The sequence below is a fragment of the Pseudophryne corroboree genome, chromosome 12 (genome assembly GCF_028390025.1).
Source record: "Pseudophryne corroboree isolate aPseCor3 chromosome 12, aPseCor3.hap2, whole genome shotgun sequence".
Classification (NCBI taxonomy): Eukaryota; Metazoa; Chordata; class Amphibia; order Anura; family Myobatrachidae; genus Pseudophryne; species Pseudophryne corroboree.
The window spans coordinates 122,418,645-122,436,701 of record NC_086455.1 but is presented as its reverse complement, the minus strand read 5'-3'; the positions used below and the strand labels follow the sequence as shown (position 1 = coordinate 122,436,701).

At 46.5% G+C, this 18,057-nt stretch overlaps 1 long non-coding RNA gene across 1 annotated transcript in view; it reads right to left on the bottom strand.

Annotated features, from left to right (window-relative positions):
* The window catches only part of LOC134980933 (uncharacterized), a 154,462-nt gene that overhangs the window by 53,342 nt on the left and 83,063 nt on the right, over positions 1 to 18,057 (bottom strand). The gene's annotated exons all lie outside the window — the stretch shown is intronic.

Sequence of the window (18,057 nt, the reverse complement as noted above, 5' to 3'; positions counted from 1 at the left end):
GCATCTCGCAAACGCCAACTCTTTCCTAGGCAGGCTACGCTTTGTATCACCGCTTTCCAGAATACGCACACAGCTGAAAACCTCTTACGGCAACTGAGGAAGATCATCGCGGAATGGCTTACCCCAATTGGACTCTCCTGTGGATTTGTGGCATCGGACAACGCCAGCAATATTGTGTGTGCATTAAATATGGGCAAATTCCAGCACGTCCCATGTTTTGCACATACCTTGAATTTGGTGGTGCAGAATTTTTTAAAAAATGACAGGGGCGTGCAAGAGATGCTGTCGGTGGCCAGAAGAATTGCGGGACACTTTCGGCGTACAGGCACCACGTACAGAAGACTGGAGCACCACCAAAAACTACTGAACCTGCCCTGCCATCATCTGAAGCAAGAAGTGGTAACGAGGTGGAATTCAACCCTCTATATGCTTCAGAGGTTGGAGGAGCAGCAAAAGGACATTCAAGCCTATACAATTGAGCACGATATAGGAGGTGGAATGCACCTGTCTCAAGCGCAGTGGAGAATGATTTCAACGTTGTGCAAGGTTCTGATGCCCTTTGAACTTGCCACACGTGAAGTCAGTTCAGACACTGCCAGCCTGAGTCAGGTCATTCCCCTCATCAGGCTTTTGCAGAAGAAGCTGGAGACATTGAAGGAGGAGCTAACACGGAGCGATTCCGCTAGGCATGTGGGACTTGTGGATGGAGCCCTTAATTCGCTTAACAAGGATTCACGGGTGGTCAATCTGTTGAAATCAGAGCACTACATTTTGGCCACCGTGCTCGATCCTAGATTTAAAGCCTACCTTGGATCTCTCTTTCCGGCAGACACAAGTCTGCTGGGGTTGAAAGACCTGCTGGTGAGAAAATTGTCAAGTCAAGCGGAACGCGACCTGTCAACATCTCCTCCTTCACATTCTCCCGCAACTGGGGGTGCGAGGAAAAGGCTCAGAATTCCGAGCCCACCCGCTGGCGGTGATGCAGGGCAGTCTGGAGCGACTGCTGATGCTGACATCTGGTCCGGACTGAAGGACCTGACAACGATTACGGACATGTCGTCTACTGTCACTGCATATGATTCTCTCACCATTGAAAGAATGGTGGAGGATTATATGAGTGACCGCATCCAAGTAGGCACGTCACACAGTCCGTACTTATACTGGCAGGAAAAAGAGTCAATTTGGAGGCCCTTGCACAAACTGGCTTTATTCTACCTAAGTTGCCCTCCCACAAGTGTGTACTCCGAAAGAGTGTTTAGTGCCGCCGCTCACCTTGTCAGCAATCGGCGTACGAGGTTACATCCAGAAAATGTGGAGAAGATGATGTTCATTAAAATGAATTATAATCAATTCCTCCGTGGAGACATTGACCAGCAGCAATTGCCTCCACAAAGTACACAGGGAGCTGAGATGGTGGATTCCAGTGGGGACGAATTGATAATCTGTGAGGAGGGGGATGTACACGGTGATATATCGGAGGATGATGATGAGGTGGACATCTTGCCTCTGTAGAGCCAGTTTGTGCAAGGAGAGATTAATTGCTTCTTTTTTGGTGGGGGTCCAAACCAACCCGTCATTTCAGTCACAGTCGTGTGGCAGACCCTGTCACTGAAATGATGGGTTGGTTAAAGTGTGCATGTCCTGTTTATACAACATAAGGGTGGGTGGGAGGGCCCAAGGACAATTCCATCTTGCACCTCTTTTTTCTTTCATTTTTCTTTGCATCATGTGCTGTTTGGGGAGTATTTTTTTGAAGGGCCATCCTGCCTGACACTGCAGTGTCACTCCTAGATGGGCCAGGTGTTTGTGTCGGCCACTTGGGTCGCTGAGCTTAGTCACACAGCTACCTCATTGCGCCTCTTTTTTTCTTTGCATCATGTGCTGTTTGGGGACTATTTTTTTCAAGTGCCATCCTGTCTGACACTGCAGTGCCACTCCTAGATGGGCCAGGTGTTTGTGTCGGCCACTAGGGTCGCTGAGCTTAGTCACACAGCTACCTCATTGCGCCTCTTTTTTTCTTTGCATCATGTGCTGTTTGGGGAGGGTTTTTTGGAAGGGACATCCTGCGTGACACTGCAGTGCCACTCCTAGATGGGCCCGGTGTTTGTGTCGGCCACTAGGGTCGCTTATCTTACTCACACAGCTACCTCATTGCGCCTCTTTTTTTCTTTGCGTCATGTGCTGTTTGGGGAGGGTTTTTTGGAAGGGACATCCTGCGTGACACTGCAGTGACACTCCTAGATGGGCCCGGTGTTTGTGTCGGCCACTAGGGTCGCTTATCTTACTCACACAGCTACCTCATTGCGCCTCTTTTTTTCTTTGCGTCATGTGCTGTTTGGGGAGGGTTTTTTGGAAGGGACATCCTGCGTGACACTGCAGTGACACTCCTAGATGGGCCCGGTGTTTGTGTCGGCCACTAGGGTCGCTTAGCTTAGTCATCCAGCGACCTAGGTGCAAATTTTAGGACTAAAAATAATATTGTGAGGTGTGAGGTATTCAGAATAGACTGAAAATGAGTGTAAATTATGGTTTTTGAGGTTAATAATACTTTGGGATCAAAATGACCCCCAAATTCTATGATTTAAGCTGTTTTTTTGTGTTTTTTGAAAAAAACACCCGAATCCAAAACACACCCGAATCCGACAAAAAAAATTCGGTGAGGTTTTGCCAAAACGCGGTCGAACCCAAAACACGGCCGCGGAACCGAACCCAAAACCAAAACACAAAACCCGAAAAATTTCCGGCGCTCATCTCTAGTTGCAACTTGCAACTAGTACTCCGAGTCCTAAGCAGACAATCACAAAATATATTATTATACTGGTGGTCAGTGTGGTCACAACAATGGCAGTGTGGCACTGACTCTGGCAGCAAAAGTGTGCACTGTACGTTATATGTACTCCTGAGTCCTGCTCTCAGACTCTAACTGCTCCCCACTGTCAGTGTCTCCCCCACAAGTCAGATAATTAATACAATACACAGTCACACTATCTAATCTATATCACTTCAGCAAGTAGTATAGTAGTATAGTAGTACTCCTCCTAATAGTAATAATGCTCCCCAAAATACTGTGTCTCTCTCGTCTCTACTGTGTCTCTCTCTTCTCTAAACGGAGAGGACGCCAGCCACGTCCTCTCCCTATGACTCTCAATGCACGTGTGAAAATGGCGGCGACGCGCGGCTCCTTATATAGAATCCGAGTCTCGCGAGAATCCGACAGCGGGATGATGACGTTCGGGCGCGCTCGGGTTAACCGAGCAAGGCGGGAAGATCCGAGTCGCTCGGACCCGTGAAGAAAAAACTGAAGTTCGGGCGGGTTCGGATTCAGAGGAACCGAACCCGCTCATCTCTACTATAAACTGGGGACCTTATTCAGGAATGTTAGCAAACCAGAAAAGTAAGCAATTGGGCAAAACCATGTTGCACTGCAGGTGGGGGCAGATGTAACATGTGCAGAGAGTTAGATTTGGGTGGGGTGTGTTCAAACTAAAATCTAAATTGCAGTGTAGAAATTAAGCAGCCAGTATTTACCCTGCACAGAAACAATATAACCCACCCAAATCTAACTCTGTCTCCACATGGATGGAGGAAAATGTCCTGGTCTCATGTTTGTAAGGGTGTGAGAATGTGGGGAGCACACTATTGTCCAATTGAAATGGGTGTGTATCGCGTGACCGGCAGTCTTAATACCTGGCGGGGGGGGGGGGGGGGGTTGCCACAGGTTAGTCGGCGAAGGAATAGTCCCGACTGTCGGTGTGGGTGGGCAGAATGTAGGTGCCAGTATTGTGACCGGCGGTCTCCTGACCACCAGTCACATAACTACATAACTTGTCATTGTGCTACAGTAGCTGCCTCCAAGTCGCGGGTGCCGCAGAGGAAATCCTGGTCACGTGGGTGCAGCCGGACGGAATTCCTTGTGATGTCAGGCACTGGGTGTTGTTGGGGGCAGGGCCAAAGACCGATCGTGTCCGTGGATGCGGGTGGCGGGAAGTTTAAATGGACATGGCTGCACAGCACAGTAGGACATCACAGCACTGAATCTGAGACCGCAAAAGGTACACATGCTTGGCTACGGGTGTCAGCGGGACCTGCCTGATGAGGGGCCAATGGAGGGAGGAAAGAAATAGCAACTATGCCCAGGGAGAGGGAGGTGGGGGGAGGAAATAGCAACTATGCCCAGGGAGAGGGAGGTGGGGGGACGAAATAGCAACTATGCCTAGGGAGAGGGAGCTGTGGGGAGGAAATAGCAACTATGCCCAGGGAGAGGGAGGTGGAGGGAGGAAATAGCAACTATGCCCAGGGAGAGGGAGGTGGGTGGAGGAAATAGCAACTATGCCCAGGGAGAGGGAGGTGGGGGGAGGAAATAGCAACTATGTCCAGGGAGAGAGTGGCGGGGGGAGGAAATAGCAACTATGTCCAGGGAGAGGGAGGTGGGTGGAGGAAATAGCAACTATGCCCAGGGAGAGGGAGGTGGGGGGAGGAAATAGCAACTATGTCCAGGGAGAGAGTGGCGGGGGGAGGAAATAGCAACTAAGTCCAGGGAGAGGGAGGTGGGGGGGGGGAAATAGCAACTATGTCCAGAGGGAGGGAGGTGGGGGGAGGAAATAGCAACTATGTCCAGGGAGAGGGAGATGGGGGGAGGAAATAGCAACGGTGCCCAGGGCATACTTGCCTACCTGACCCTCTCCATGAGGGAGAAAATGCTCTGTTCCTGGACTTTCCTTGTAATGTATGATTGCCATCACCTGTGGTGAAACACCTTTCTTAGTAATTAACTAGCTCACCACAGGTGAAGGCAATCATACAGTACCAGGAAAGTCCAGGAACAGAGCATTTTCTCCCTCATGGAGAGGGTCAGGCAGGCAAGTATGGCCCAGGGAGAGGGTGGCGGGGAGGAAGGAAATGGCAGCTGTGCCAGGGGAAGGGGGAGGGGAGAGGGATGGGGTGTGTGTGAAGGAATTGGCAATAGGGCCCAGGGAGGCAGGGGGTGGGGGAAGATATTCCAACTATGTCCAGGGAGCTCAGTGGGGAAGTGGAGACTGGAATAGACTAAGGTACTGTGACTGCTGGTCATCCATGCTTGTAAGTCTGGCGGTGGCAGCGGGACCTGCCTTGCAAGCGGGATAGGGGTGCTAGGTCTGTCCAGTATTGGGGGGAGCTGGCAATTATGCCCAGGAAGGGAGGGGAGCTGGTATCTGTGCCCAGGGAGAGAGGGAATATTTTGTGTATGGCCCTCGAGTATTCGCTGGAATGTTTTAAGTGGCCCCCAGCTGAAATAATTGCCCACCCCTGAACAAGAGAGTCCCACCTTTCAGGAGGTACTGGGGACCGGGGGATGAGAATTTAGGAGCCAGCGCAATCTACAGATGAATATATAAAACTGCATAAGGAGCTGGAGCAGGAACCACTGCTTTGAAGTTGGATATCTCCAGTTCCCCATTGCCGATTTAAAAAAATCTGGTAGCCCTGGAAAAACAGGACCCTCAGCTATCAGCCAAAGGCCCTTATACTCCTGGGGCCCTTGGGCAAGTGCCCATTGAGCCCATATAAAAAGGCGGCCCTGCCCTTAGCAGATATGGTAGAAAAAAGTGACAGGACCATTTTTGTAGTTTACTAAATACTACACACTGGAGGTGCAATCCAAATTTTGATCCGATTGTCCGTTTGGGCATTATCGTTCACGCAATGCAAGCCACCAGAATGCCACAGGTTCTATTCCGCCTCTGTGGGTGTGGTGAACACCTACAAGTGGGAATAGCCCTGGCGCCACTGACGGCTTTCCCGGAGGTCGGGATCTCGGCGTGGGTATTCTGACCGATGGGATCCCGACCGCCGGGATATTGACTACATCCCGTTTTCCCACCCTTTTCACATTATTTTAATATCACTCAAATGAATTAAAGGGCCCTTGGAGCAGTTTATATGAAAAACTGCCCCAAACCCTTTAATTTGAATTTTTTAGTACCTCACATCACATTTCCCATACTTATAATTAGAGATGTGCGGTGAGCAAGTTTTCGTGTTTTGTGTTTTGGTTTTGGCTCTAATTCCCCGCTCGTGTTTTGGTTTGGTTTTGCCAAAACCACCCTTGCGTGTTTTGGTTTTGGATCTGGATGATTTTTGAAAAAAACATAAAAACAGCTAAAATCACAGAATTTGGGGGCAGACAGGATGGCACTTAAAAAAATAGTCCCCAAACAGCACACATTGCAAAGAAGTAAAAGAGGTGCAATGAGGTAGCTGTTTGACTAAACTAAGTGACACAAGTGTGTGGCACAAACACCTTGCCCATCTAGGAGTGGCACTGCAGTGGCAGACAGGATGGCACTTAAAAAAATAGTCCCCAAACAGCACACATTGCAAAGAAGTAAAAGAGGTACAATGAGGTAGCTGTTTGACTAAGCTAAGCGACACAAGTGTGTGGCACAAACACCTTGCCCATCTAGGAGTGGCACTGCAGTGGCAGACAGTATGACACTTAAAAAATAGGCTCCAAACAGCACATTATTCAAAGAAGTAAAAGAGGTGCAATGAGGTAGCTGTATGAATAAGCTAAGCGACACAAGTATGCGGCACAAACACCTGGCCCATCTAGGAGTGGCACTGCAGTGGCAGACAGGATGGTACTTAAAAACAAATAGGCTAAAAACAGCACATCATGCAAAGAAGTAAAAGAGGTGCAATGAGGTAGCTGTATGGCTAAGCTAAGTGACACAAGTGTGCGGCACAAACACTTGGCCTATCTAGGTTTGGCACTGCAATGGCAGACAGGATGGCACTTAAAAAAATAGTCCCCAAACAGCACATCATGCAAAGACGTAAAAGAGGTGCAATGAGGTAGCTGTATGACTAAGCTAAGCAACACAAGTGTGCAGCACAAACACCTGGCCCATCTAGGAGTGGCACTGCTGTTCAGACAGGATGACACTCAAAAAAAATAGGCTCCAAACAGCACATCATTCAAAGAAGTAAAAGAGGTGCAATGAGGAAGCTGTATGACTAAGCTAAGCGACACAAGTATGCGGCACAAACACCTGGCACATCTAGGAGTGGCACTGCAGTGGCAGACAGGATGGTACTTAAAAACAAATAGGCTCCAAACAGCACATCATGCAAAGAAGTAAAAGAGGTGCAAGGAGGTAGCTGTATGGCTAAGCTAAGTGACACAAGTGTGCGGCACAAACATCTGGCCTATCTAGGTTTGGCACTGCAGTCCCACTGCACTAATTGCAGATACCAGATGCACATCTAACACCAACATGATTGTCAAGGCCTCAGTTATCCGCTTTGCAACAGGATGACTGCTGTCATATTTCATCTTCCTCGCAAAGGACTGTTGGACAGTCATTTGCTTAGTTGAAGTAGTACAAGTGGTCTTCCGACTTCCCCTATGGGATGATGATCGACTCCCAGCAGCAACAACAGCAGCGGCAGCAGCAGCAGTAGGAGGAAGTGGTTCTTGATCTTTCCCTATTTTATCCTGCAAATTTTTGTTCTCCATTATTTTTCTGGAGTTATATAACAAAATGCAGCAAGGGAGAGCATACCTCTACACCACACAGTGTAAACCCTGTAAAATTATTTTGATTAAGTATTAATAACCCCTTTATTTGGAGTAAATAATATATAGCACAGGACAGCACCACTGAACTTATATGGCAGCACCACTGGACTATACCTATATGGCAGTACCACTGGACTGGATTTATATGCCAGTACCACTAGATTTATACGGCAGTACCACTGGACTTATATGGCAGTACCACTGGACATATACGGCAGTATCACTGGAGTTATATGACAGTACCACTGGACAAATACGGCAGTATCCCTTGAATTATATGGCAGTATCACTGGACTGGATTTATACGGCAGTACCACTAGATTTATACGGCAGTACCACTGGACTTATACCGCAGTACCACTGGACATATACGGCAGTATCACTGGAATTATACGGCAGTACCACTGGAATTATACGGCAGTACCACTGGACTTATACGGCAGTACCACTGGACTGGATTTACACAGCAGTATCACTGGAATTATACGTCAGAACCACTAGAATTATACGGCAGTATCACTGGATTTATACGTCGGTATCACTGGAATTATACAGCAGTATCATTGGAATTACTGTATATGGCAGTACCACTGTACATATACTGCAGTATCACTGGTTTTAGATGGCAGTACCACTGGACTTAAACGGCAGTATCACTGGACTGGATTTATACACCAGTACCACTGGATTTATATGGCAGTACCACTGGACTTATACAGCAGTACCACTGGACATATACGGCAGTATCACTGGAATTATATGGCAGTACCATTGGACATATACGGCAGTATCACTGGAATTATATGGCAGTACCACTAGACTTATACGGCAGTATCACTGGACTTATACGGCAGTATCACTGAACAGGATTTATACGGCAGTACCACTGGACATATACGGCAGTACCACTGAACATATACGGCAGTATCACTGGACTGGATTTTTACACCAGTACCACTGGATTTATACGGCAGAACCACTGGACATATACGGCAGTATCACTGGACTGGATTTATAAGCCAGTACCACTGGATTTATGTGGCAGTACCACTGGACATACAGATATGTCCACATACATCTTTGCTATATCCCACCATGTATGGCACAGTTTTACATGACATAGACTCAGAGATTTAGCCATGCCTTGTGATTTTTCTTAATTTCACTTCTTTAATATGTTACTTTATACATGTTCTATCATGGCAAACAATAATTTTAAAATCTATCCACTTGTTACTCGTGAAAAACAGCTTAGCCGTGTTTTGCATGTTGTGCAATATTTAGCAAAACAGCAAAGATGTAAGTAGACACATCTGTATACAGCAATATCACTGGAATTATATGGCAGTACCACTGGACATATACGGCAGTATCACTGGATTTATACGGTAGTACTGCTGGACATATACGGCAGTATCACTGAACATATACGGCAGCACTGGACATATATACGGCAGTACCACTGGACATATACAGCAGCACAGGGACACCACCACTGGACTGATGCAGGACAACACAGCACCACTGCAATGGACTGGATTTATACAGTAGCACTGGACATATGGCAGCAGAGGACACCACCACTGTGACTAGACTGATGCAGCACAAGACACCACCACTGGACTGATGCAGCACAACACAGCACCACTGGACTGTACTTATACAGCAGCACTGGACATATGGCAGCAGAGGACACCAACAGTGTGACTGGACTGATGCAGCACAAGACACCACCACTGTACTGATGCAGGACACTGAGGATGGAGACACGTCCTCTCGCTACACTCTCCAATGCCGGAGTGAAAATGGCGGCGACGTGCAGCTCCTTATATGGAATACAAACCCCGCGAGAATCCCGCAGCGGGATGATGACATTTTGCCTCTTTCTGGTTTCTGAGTCAGGCGGGAAAATCCAAGCCGAACTCGGATCCGGGCTCGGGACGTGAAGTCCGGTAGGGTTTGGTTCTCAGGGAACCGAACCCGCTTATCTCTAATTAAAATCGAAAATGTGGCCAAAACTTGGAAAACTGGTTTGTCTGCATTGCCATATGTAGTACCAAGCTCTGGAATACGATATATTTCAGAGCTTGGACCCAGTAGGTATTCCCAACCTTCACTCCTCAAGGCACATTAACAGTCCAGGTTTTAGTGATATCCATGCTTGAGCACAGTGGATTTAATTAGTACCTCAGTTATTTTAATTTAACCATCTGTGCTGAAGCCTGGATATCACTAAAACCTGCTCTGTTAGTGTGCCCTGAGGATTAACGGTGAGATATTTTCTTATGATTTTGACTATATAGTCAAAATCGTAAGAAAAGTTAATGCAGATCGCAAGGTGAAAGTCACCTTGTGATCCCGATGCGATGCCGATGCGCGGTCCTGCACGGCCCTTCATCGCAAGCCTAGATAGACTGTGCAGGCAAGTCAATTTTGAATATCTCGTAGAAAAGATAGTCAAAATTGACACTTAGCCAAAATCGCACATAGTCAGTATCGCAAACACAGTCATTATATGCTTGCGATACCGGCCTAGTCCCTATCGCACAGTGATAATCGGGGTTAGCCCGACTCTCACCGTGTGTATACACCTTTAAGGCTGGGAATGCCTGCTTTATGAGGTCCCTCACTCCTGTCAAGATTTTATGAGCAAAGTTTGGTTTGAATTTCACTGTTGATGTTTCAAAGTCTTGTCTTATTTGCCTGTTTGCTAATTTCAGCTTTATTTCTCACTATTCTAAGTTCTTTAACTCATCAACGTTAGCTTTATCGCTCACGCTTTCTTTTATCTTCTTACACCTTTGGCCTTTAGCTTTGTTCCTACCGGTATGATCCCAGGTATAAGGGTCTAGACCAGAAGTGATGTGTCTCTGGTACATATCCTTGCCAAGTGGTCCTCTTTAGAAAGCAACCAGTACAATGAAACTACGGGTTCTATATAGTAACCCTTGGAAAGTGATAAAGTGGAGAGAGATAAAGTACCCACCAATCAGCTCCTAGCTGCCATGTCACAGGCTGTGATTGAAAAAGGAGCTAGTTAGTTTGTAGGGTTCTAGTTTTAGAACCCTACACGTGTGTCACCTAATCTATAAGACTGGTTAATAAACTTGTATGTGTAAGAGCACCTGTCCTGAACCCCTCAGAACTTGAGAGAGGGACTATAGATATAAGATAGCTAACCAGAAAAAACAGGGTTGGGCGGCTCCTACCTTTTCAGGGCAGAGAGGCTGCCGCTGCCCTTGGCAGAGAGGGAGAGATGAGAGCTGGCCCCCAGCCAGGTGGGTCCTTGCACCTGCACAATGGATCTTGTTGGGGGTATGCGCCGGGACCTGTGCATGTGCACAAGCGGCGGCTTGAGTATGCATGCTCAAACTACCGTTTTTATGCACTACATCGGCTGCAGTCCACAGTAGCTGGATTGGGCTGATGATCAGGCAGGGAGTGGCTTCCTACAGGAAGCCATCTCTCTGCTAATCGCATCCTGGTCTGGCAGTCTCAGAGGAAAGAAACACCTCCTAATGGGACTACCTGTCCTGCGGATGACTGGCATGTAGGACTTCCAATAGGAAGTCACTGCCAGTCACAGTTAAGCCACTGAGCCAGTGTAGTCACACAGACTGCAACTGGCTCAGTTGAGCTCACTTGTTAAAACCCAGTGATTCCCACCAACTTTTCCGTGGAGCCAAGGGTGACATCATTACTCTATTGGATGGAAAGTGCAATCTACCCAATAAGGTGATTTTGTCAAGCAGATGGCTCCACCCTTAGCAAAGGATTTCAGGCAGTATGAGCATTTAGTAGCACAGTGCTTACTAGATTCAGGAATCCCAATAGCAGAAACCAGTCTTCTGTTGAAATAAAGCTTAGAAAGACATTTTTCACAAAAGGGAGAGGAGAGGCTAAAAATCTCCTTTACAGATGAAGACTAAACCATCAGTGCTATCAATGGTATCCAGAATGACATGAGACTTATGTATATGATTAAAGTTGGATGCTCTGGCGAAAACATGCAGCTGTTCTCCCAGATTCTGGGAAGTCTCTTTCTTGGATAACAAGTAGTTGGCACAAGGTTCTATGTCAAATAAGGACATCTCATTTTATGGTAAGGAGGGATCTGGATGATGATGATAAGAAGCTGCATCTAGTAGTATGCTCATTAGCTGAGTGATATGGTTGTCATTATCATTTATTTATCTGCCAATATTTACAAGGCTGTGTGATTGTCGCCTTTCCTTTTTAATATATGTTTCTTAATCAAACACAGATACATCTGTGAGTGCACAACCACACAATAATGGTCCTATAGGTACATTACACTAAATAAATTATTCTTTTGAATACAATATATTTTGTATACCAATGAACTATGGGCCGAATTCAATTAGTCGCAAAAAACATGTAAAAACGCCTATTCAATTGTCCCCGAAAATGGATTTGCAGTAATTTTACCGCAAATTTCAATTCCCCAACTCTGAGCAGATTATAAACTTAGGAAAAGTCCAGAATTTAATTTGAACACTTATTTGGCCTGAAAAAAAAAATAGATTTCGATCTTTTTTTACATTAAAAAAAATATGCATATAACAGCTATTTGATCGTATTTAAGTACCAGCAATACGTTTATTATTACCAATAATACTGTTATCCAATGTTGGTTTAGCTTTTTTGAGGGGTATTGACATATTTGCCCATTTTTCACTTTCTGCAACAGTTTTCGCAGTAATCCCGTTTTCATGAATTTGCAATTGAATAGGGCGGATTGCAAGAGCGTGTATATCCGTGAAAACTCAATTTTCATGGCAAAAAAGACCTGCACGTGGCAAAAATGCCAATCACTGTAAATTACCACGATTTTGTAGTGCCATATCTGCACTACAGTCCAAATATGCGCAGATATGGGGATGGCCAGATGAATATTCAGATGTGTTTCTCAGGAGTTCTCCTCAGAGGTCAATCCACTTATACCCCTTTCAGACATGTGACATGGGAAATTTGCCCGGTCTAGCAACCAACATATTCCCAGGTCTCAGCTCCGTGACCCTGTTCAGGAGCAGGGTCGGATACCCGGGACTTACTCCTGGGTTGTGTCCTTTCACATATGCAAAAATTCCTGGTTGATGCAAGTTCACTTGCATAAACCCAGGATTTAGCTGCATGTCTGATAAGGGTATTAGGTGTGAGTTGCAGAGTCGTAACTAGACATCTTGTTGCCATGTACCCATATTTACATATTATGCATGCACCGTGTTCTCCATTATTCAAATTACTCCACGCAGTAGTTCCCCTTACACAACTGCACCAGGTAGAGCCCCCTTTTACACACTATGCCAGGTAGAGCCTCCTTTTACACATTGCTCCAGATAGAGTCCCCTTTTACAATGCCAGGTAGAAACCCTTTTACACATTGCGCCAGGTAGAGCCACCTTTTACACATTGAATCAGGTAGGGTCACCTTTTACAATGCCAGGTAGAGCCCCTTTTATACACTGCACTAGCTAAAGTACCCTTTTAAATGCTAGGTAGTGCCCCCTTTTACACATTGCACCAGGTACAGATCCCTTTTACACATTTCGCCAGGTAGAGCCCCTTTTTACACATTGTACCAGGTAGAGTCCACATTTACACTTTTTGCCCCCATTCAGACATTGTTTCCTGTGGGGGGGAAAGGGTGTGTGTGTGTGTGTGTGTGTGTGTGTGTGTGTGTGTGTGTGTGTGTGTGTGTGTGTGTGTGTGTGTAACTTACATTCGGCCGTGTGGGTGCTGCGGTGGACCTGCTCCCACAGTGCATATGCGTGATGGGCAAGGAACCGTTAGCACACCGCTAGTTACGGCCCTGGTGAGTTGCCCTATGCAAGCTGTATTTTGCACTGTGATTCACCTTTTTCTGTGCACCCCCCTAAGGATGTGAAAAGGTAGGGAAAATCTTTATTTTAAGGTAAAAATGTCGGGGCTTGCTTCAGAACTAATGACTAATTAGGTATTTGGAAGTTTTCAGTTAGCTTAATTGGAACAAAAATTACATGTCACTTTGGGGTTAAAAATAATAAATGACCTCAAATTTCCCAAAATCAACTTTTTTTTGTTGGACTGCAAATGTATTTAAAGTATTAATTTCAATGCAAAAGAATTGCTTTTTATCATTTAAAAAAAAAAATTGGTAAAAAAGTAGTCCCCTTAAAAAGCAAATGCTTCTACTTTTTGCATTTTCCATTTAATTCCTTTGTAACTAAACAACATTTTTAAGCTTTTCGCATTTCTTTTTTTTTTTCAGAAATGCAAGAATCAGCTGACACTTCTCAAAAGCATCCAGTACTTTCCTTAAGCCCATTAACAGCCTTGCATATGATTCTGCTAAAAAAAATTGTCATTTTTTTGGGGGGGTCCAGGAAGGTCTCCCCACTTTTTCATATACTTCTCCCAGGTCGTATTTAGTAGAAAATGTTCTCCCCCTCACAGCGAGTGCTATGATTTGGCATTTTTAATTGAATTAGCGAATTCTCATGTGCGCGCAAACTCGCATTAGCAGACTCGCACGTAATTGGATTGACCCCTTTATACCCCGTACTGGGAGGTGATTAGCATGTTAATTGTTTGGGATGTCTATAGCATACTAGCTCATATACCCTTTTTCCACTGCTACTAAAATCCCAGTGGAAAAGGAATAACCCGGGTCCAGTAATCCGGGAATCCATTCTGGCTAACTTGCAGTGTTGATCCCGGGAAGGACCCAGGTTGTGGTGCAGTGTAAACGGGTAAGCTGGGTTGATGTGACCCAGCACCCGTTTACAGATAGATGATCTCATAACCAAGCGCCGGTACTGGTCACGTGTGCGGTGATGTCACCGAACCGGCAATAAGCCAGGTCCAGCCACCATTGTGAAAGGAGCCCCAGCGGCGTCACATCCGGGTTGTACCCGTATACAAAATCCCAGGTGTGACCTGGCATTTCAATTTAAAAGGGGTATCGGTCACAAGTTTCTTGCTCTCAGATAAAGCCTCCAATTTCTCATCTCTTTAACTATATTAGTGATATGTTCTTTAAACTGGCCTGCAAAGGATAGGTCTCATCTGCAGACTATGTAGAAAATTAAAGTGCCATCCTTATTACTAAGAAGGGCTAGATTTTGGAACATACTTTGTCCTACAGTATGATCTACTCAGCTAAAATGCACATGGTTAATAGAGGTTGGACTAACTACTTTGTAACACTTGTGGAAGATCATGATTAATTGGTTAGACAGGGATAAGTGAGGTGGGCACAGACATGTACCTGTGGTGGAAAATCCAGGTTATGCCAGTTACAAGAGATATTTATATAGGGCCTGAATAAGAGAAGGACGTAGTTCATAGAGCAGCTTTGTCTTTAGATGCAGCTGCTGTGCAATATCATGCTAATGCAGCGTCTTGTGTAAACAGATGCCTTCCGCTGGCTTCTCTGATCTACTGTCGGCTTCTCTGTCCGAAGACATAGCATTGGATCATCTGCTTGAACATTAGCCGAGTATCGCTGCTGGGGCCAATAAAACAAAGACGCTGAAACTGACCTTGCCACACACGGAAAACAGGGCCGTCACGGACCCATTTTCTGTAACACTGGCCAGTCATGCCCCTTCCCCACCCCATATGACCACAGAATATCAAACCAAAATATATGCATTCCCCCTCCCCTATACGAACTGCTTTTACTTGCCATAGTAAGTGACTCTACCGTACCCTCTACTCTCACCACCCCTGCACCCTGCCGCCTAGTTGTGTTGTTATGTCCCGTTTAGAGCTATCCTGTGTATTTATGTATATTTTGATGCATATCACTATGTGGTGCTGTGTGTACACATAGTGATAAATAATAATAGACTGTGATATGTCACGATCCGGGTATCTGGACGCCATTTCTTACCCATCAGATGCCTCCTAAGGCTGGCTCAGCGCTCCAGGACCGGATCCCATCTGTTATCCTAATGTTCACATTCCTGCATCCTCTCCTGTCTCTCTGAGACGCTGTCACAGTAACGCCTTATTACATCTGGCATGGTGTCTCCCGCGGCCTCCGCCGCCGTCCCTGAGCTTCTGCATGCAGAGTGTCAGAGTGGCGATTACGTCAGCCGCGGCCTCCGCTGTGTCCGCGTGGTTGGATGTGCACTTGTCAGCCTGGCGTCTCCTGTCTCCAGTGGCCGGCGCCGCCATTACTGTTTTCATTACCACATGGATTACAAACCAAACTTCTCTCCAAGTGTCTGCATGGGCGCAGCCATCTTGGATTCTGTCAGCTGATCATTTCCTCCAATCTGTTGTCAGTATTGTTAATCTGCATAATTGCCTAGCCAATCCCTTCCTTGCTGCAGGTATAAATACACTGTGCCTGAGCAAGGAAGGCGTCAGTGCTTTGGTTGTCAAACCTAGTTCCTGTTTGTCTCTCTCCTGTGATTGTCTTCCAGGTTCCAGCTCCTGTCTCAAGACTTCCACCATAGAGACCCGCACCAGCATTCCACCTGCGGTGTAGCCTGACTCTCCAATCCATTGTGGATTCATCTGTTTCTAGCTACAACATTACCTGCTTCCAGCTCAGCTTCCAGCAGAGTACAGCTTCCCTTAAAGGGCCGGTGTCCTTTCTACACTTTACCACTCTCCACCGGTATTATTATTTCTCCGCTCTCAAGTTCTACATTTCAGTTCATATTTCATCGCTCCCAAGTTCATTTATTATTTAACTGGTTCCAGCCAGTATCCACTCCGTGCTAACAACAGTCTGGTTCCAGCCAGTATCCACAGCAGCTGTTTTACCTTCAGCAACCCAGCTTTTCCTGGAACACCAGCTGGCACAATCCTGGGTTATCTCCATTGCTACAGTCGGGCCTGGTAAGGACTTTCCATCTAGAAGATCATAAGAACTATCTCACACTACCAGTGCCCTGTGGCTCCTGCCATCCTGTAGTACCCAGGAACTGTATTTATTATTTGCTGACTTTTACGTTTTCTTTTACTGCTGCTGTGTTGCGGAGTTGTCATAATAAACATCACTGACTTTTATCCAAGTTGTCGTGGTCACGCCTTCGGGCAGTTATTATTCATGTTACTTACATGTCCAGGGGTCTGATACAACCTCCCAGGTTCCGGTACATCTCAGCCCCTACAACTGAGGCTGCCTCCCGTCAGCTCAGGCCCTCAGTTGTGACAGTAAGCACTGACCTAATGAATCCAGCCGGAGACCAGGATCAAGCGGCCAGGCCGATGCAAGAACTGGCAGCCCGACTAGAACATCAGGAGGCTGCACAGGGCCACATCATCCGCTGTCTCCAGGATCTCTCTACTCGGGTGGATGGGATTCAGACAACTCTCCGTGGATCAGGCGCATCTGGTGCGTCAACCACAGTGACTCCAGCTATAACCCCACCCACCTTACCCATTTCTGCTCCACGTCTTCATCTTCCAACGCCAGCAAAATTTGACGGATCTCCAAGATTCTGCAGGGGATTTCTCAACCAGTGTGAGATTCAGTTTGAGCTACAACCTGGCAATTTTCCCAGTGACCGTACAAAAATTGCCTACATCATCTCTCTTCTCAGTGGCTCCGCCCTTGACTGGGCATCACCGTTATGGGAGAGGTCCGACACCCTGCTATCTTCTTACACTGCATTCGTGTCAACATTCAGGCGCATCTTCGACGAGCCAGGCCGGGTAACCTCAGCTTCATCCGAGATTCTCCGTTTACGCCAGGGGTCACGTACTGTAGGACAATATCTGATACAGTTCCATATCCTGGCATCCGAACTGGCATGGAACGACGAGGCCCTGTATGCTGCATTCTGGCATGGCTTATCTGAGCTTATTAAAGATGAGTTAGCTACCAGAGACTTACCTTCTAAGTTAGATGAGCTAATCTCACTCTGCACGAAAGTTGATTTACGTTTCAGAGAGAGAGCAACTGAGCGTGGAAGATCATCTGCTCCAAAATCTTCTGCTCCTCCTCCTCGTCAACTGTCACCATCTAAAGATGAGCCCATGCAAATTGGCCGTTCCCGTTTAACTCCTGCTGAGCGCCGAAGACGTCTCTCTGAGTCTCTTTGTCTTTACTGTGCAGCTCCGTCTCACACCATCAATGCCTGTCCCGAACGTCCGGGAAAACTCCAAACCCTAGCTCACCCAGGAGAGGGCCGGCTAGGAGTAATGATCTCCTCTCCATCTCCTCATGATTGTAATCTCCCAGTCTCGCTTCAAGTTGCTCAACGTTATCGGAACGTCATTGCTCTCCTTGATTCCGGAGCAGCTGGGAACTTTATTACTGAAGCCTATGTTAAACGGTGGTCCCTACCCACCGAGAGACTTCCTTCCTCCTTTTCCTTAACTGCCGTGGATGGCAGTAAAATTTTTGATACTGTTATTGCTCTAAGGACTCTACCAGTTCGTCTGAGAGTGGGAGTTCTTCATTCCGAACTTATTTCACTTTTAGTGATTCCAAGAGCCACACATCCTGTGGTCCTGGGCCTTCCATGGCTCCG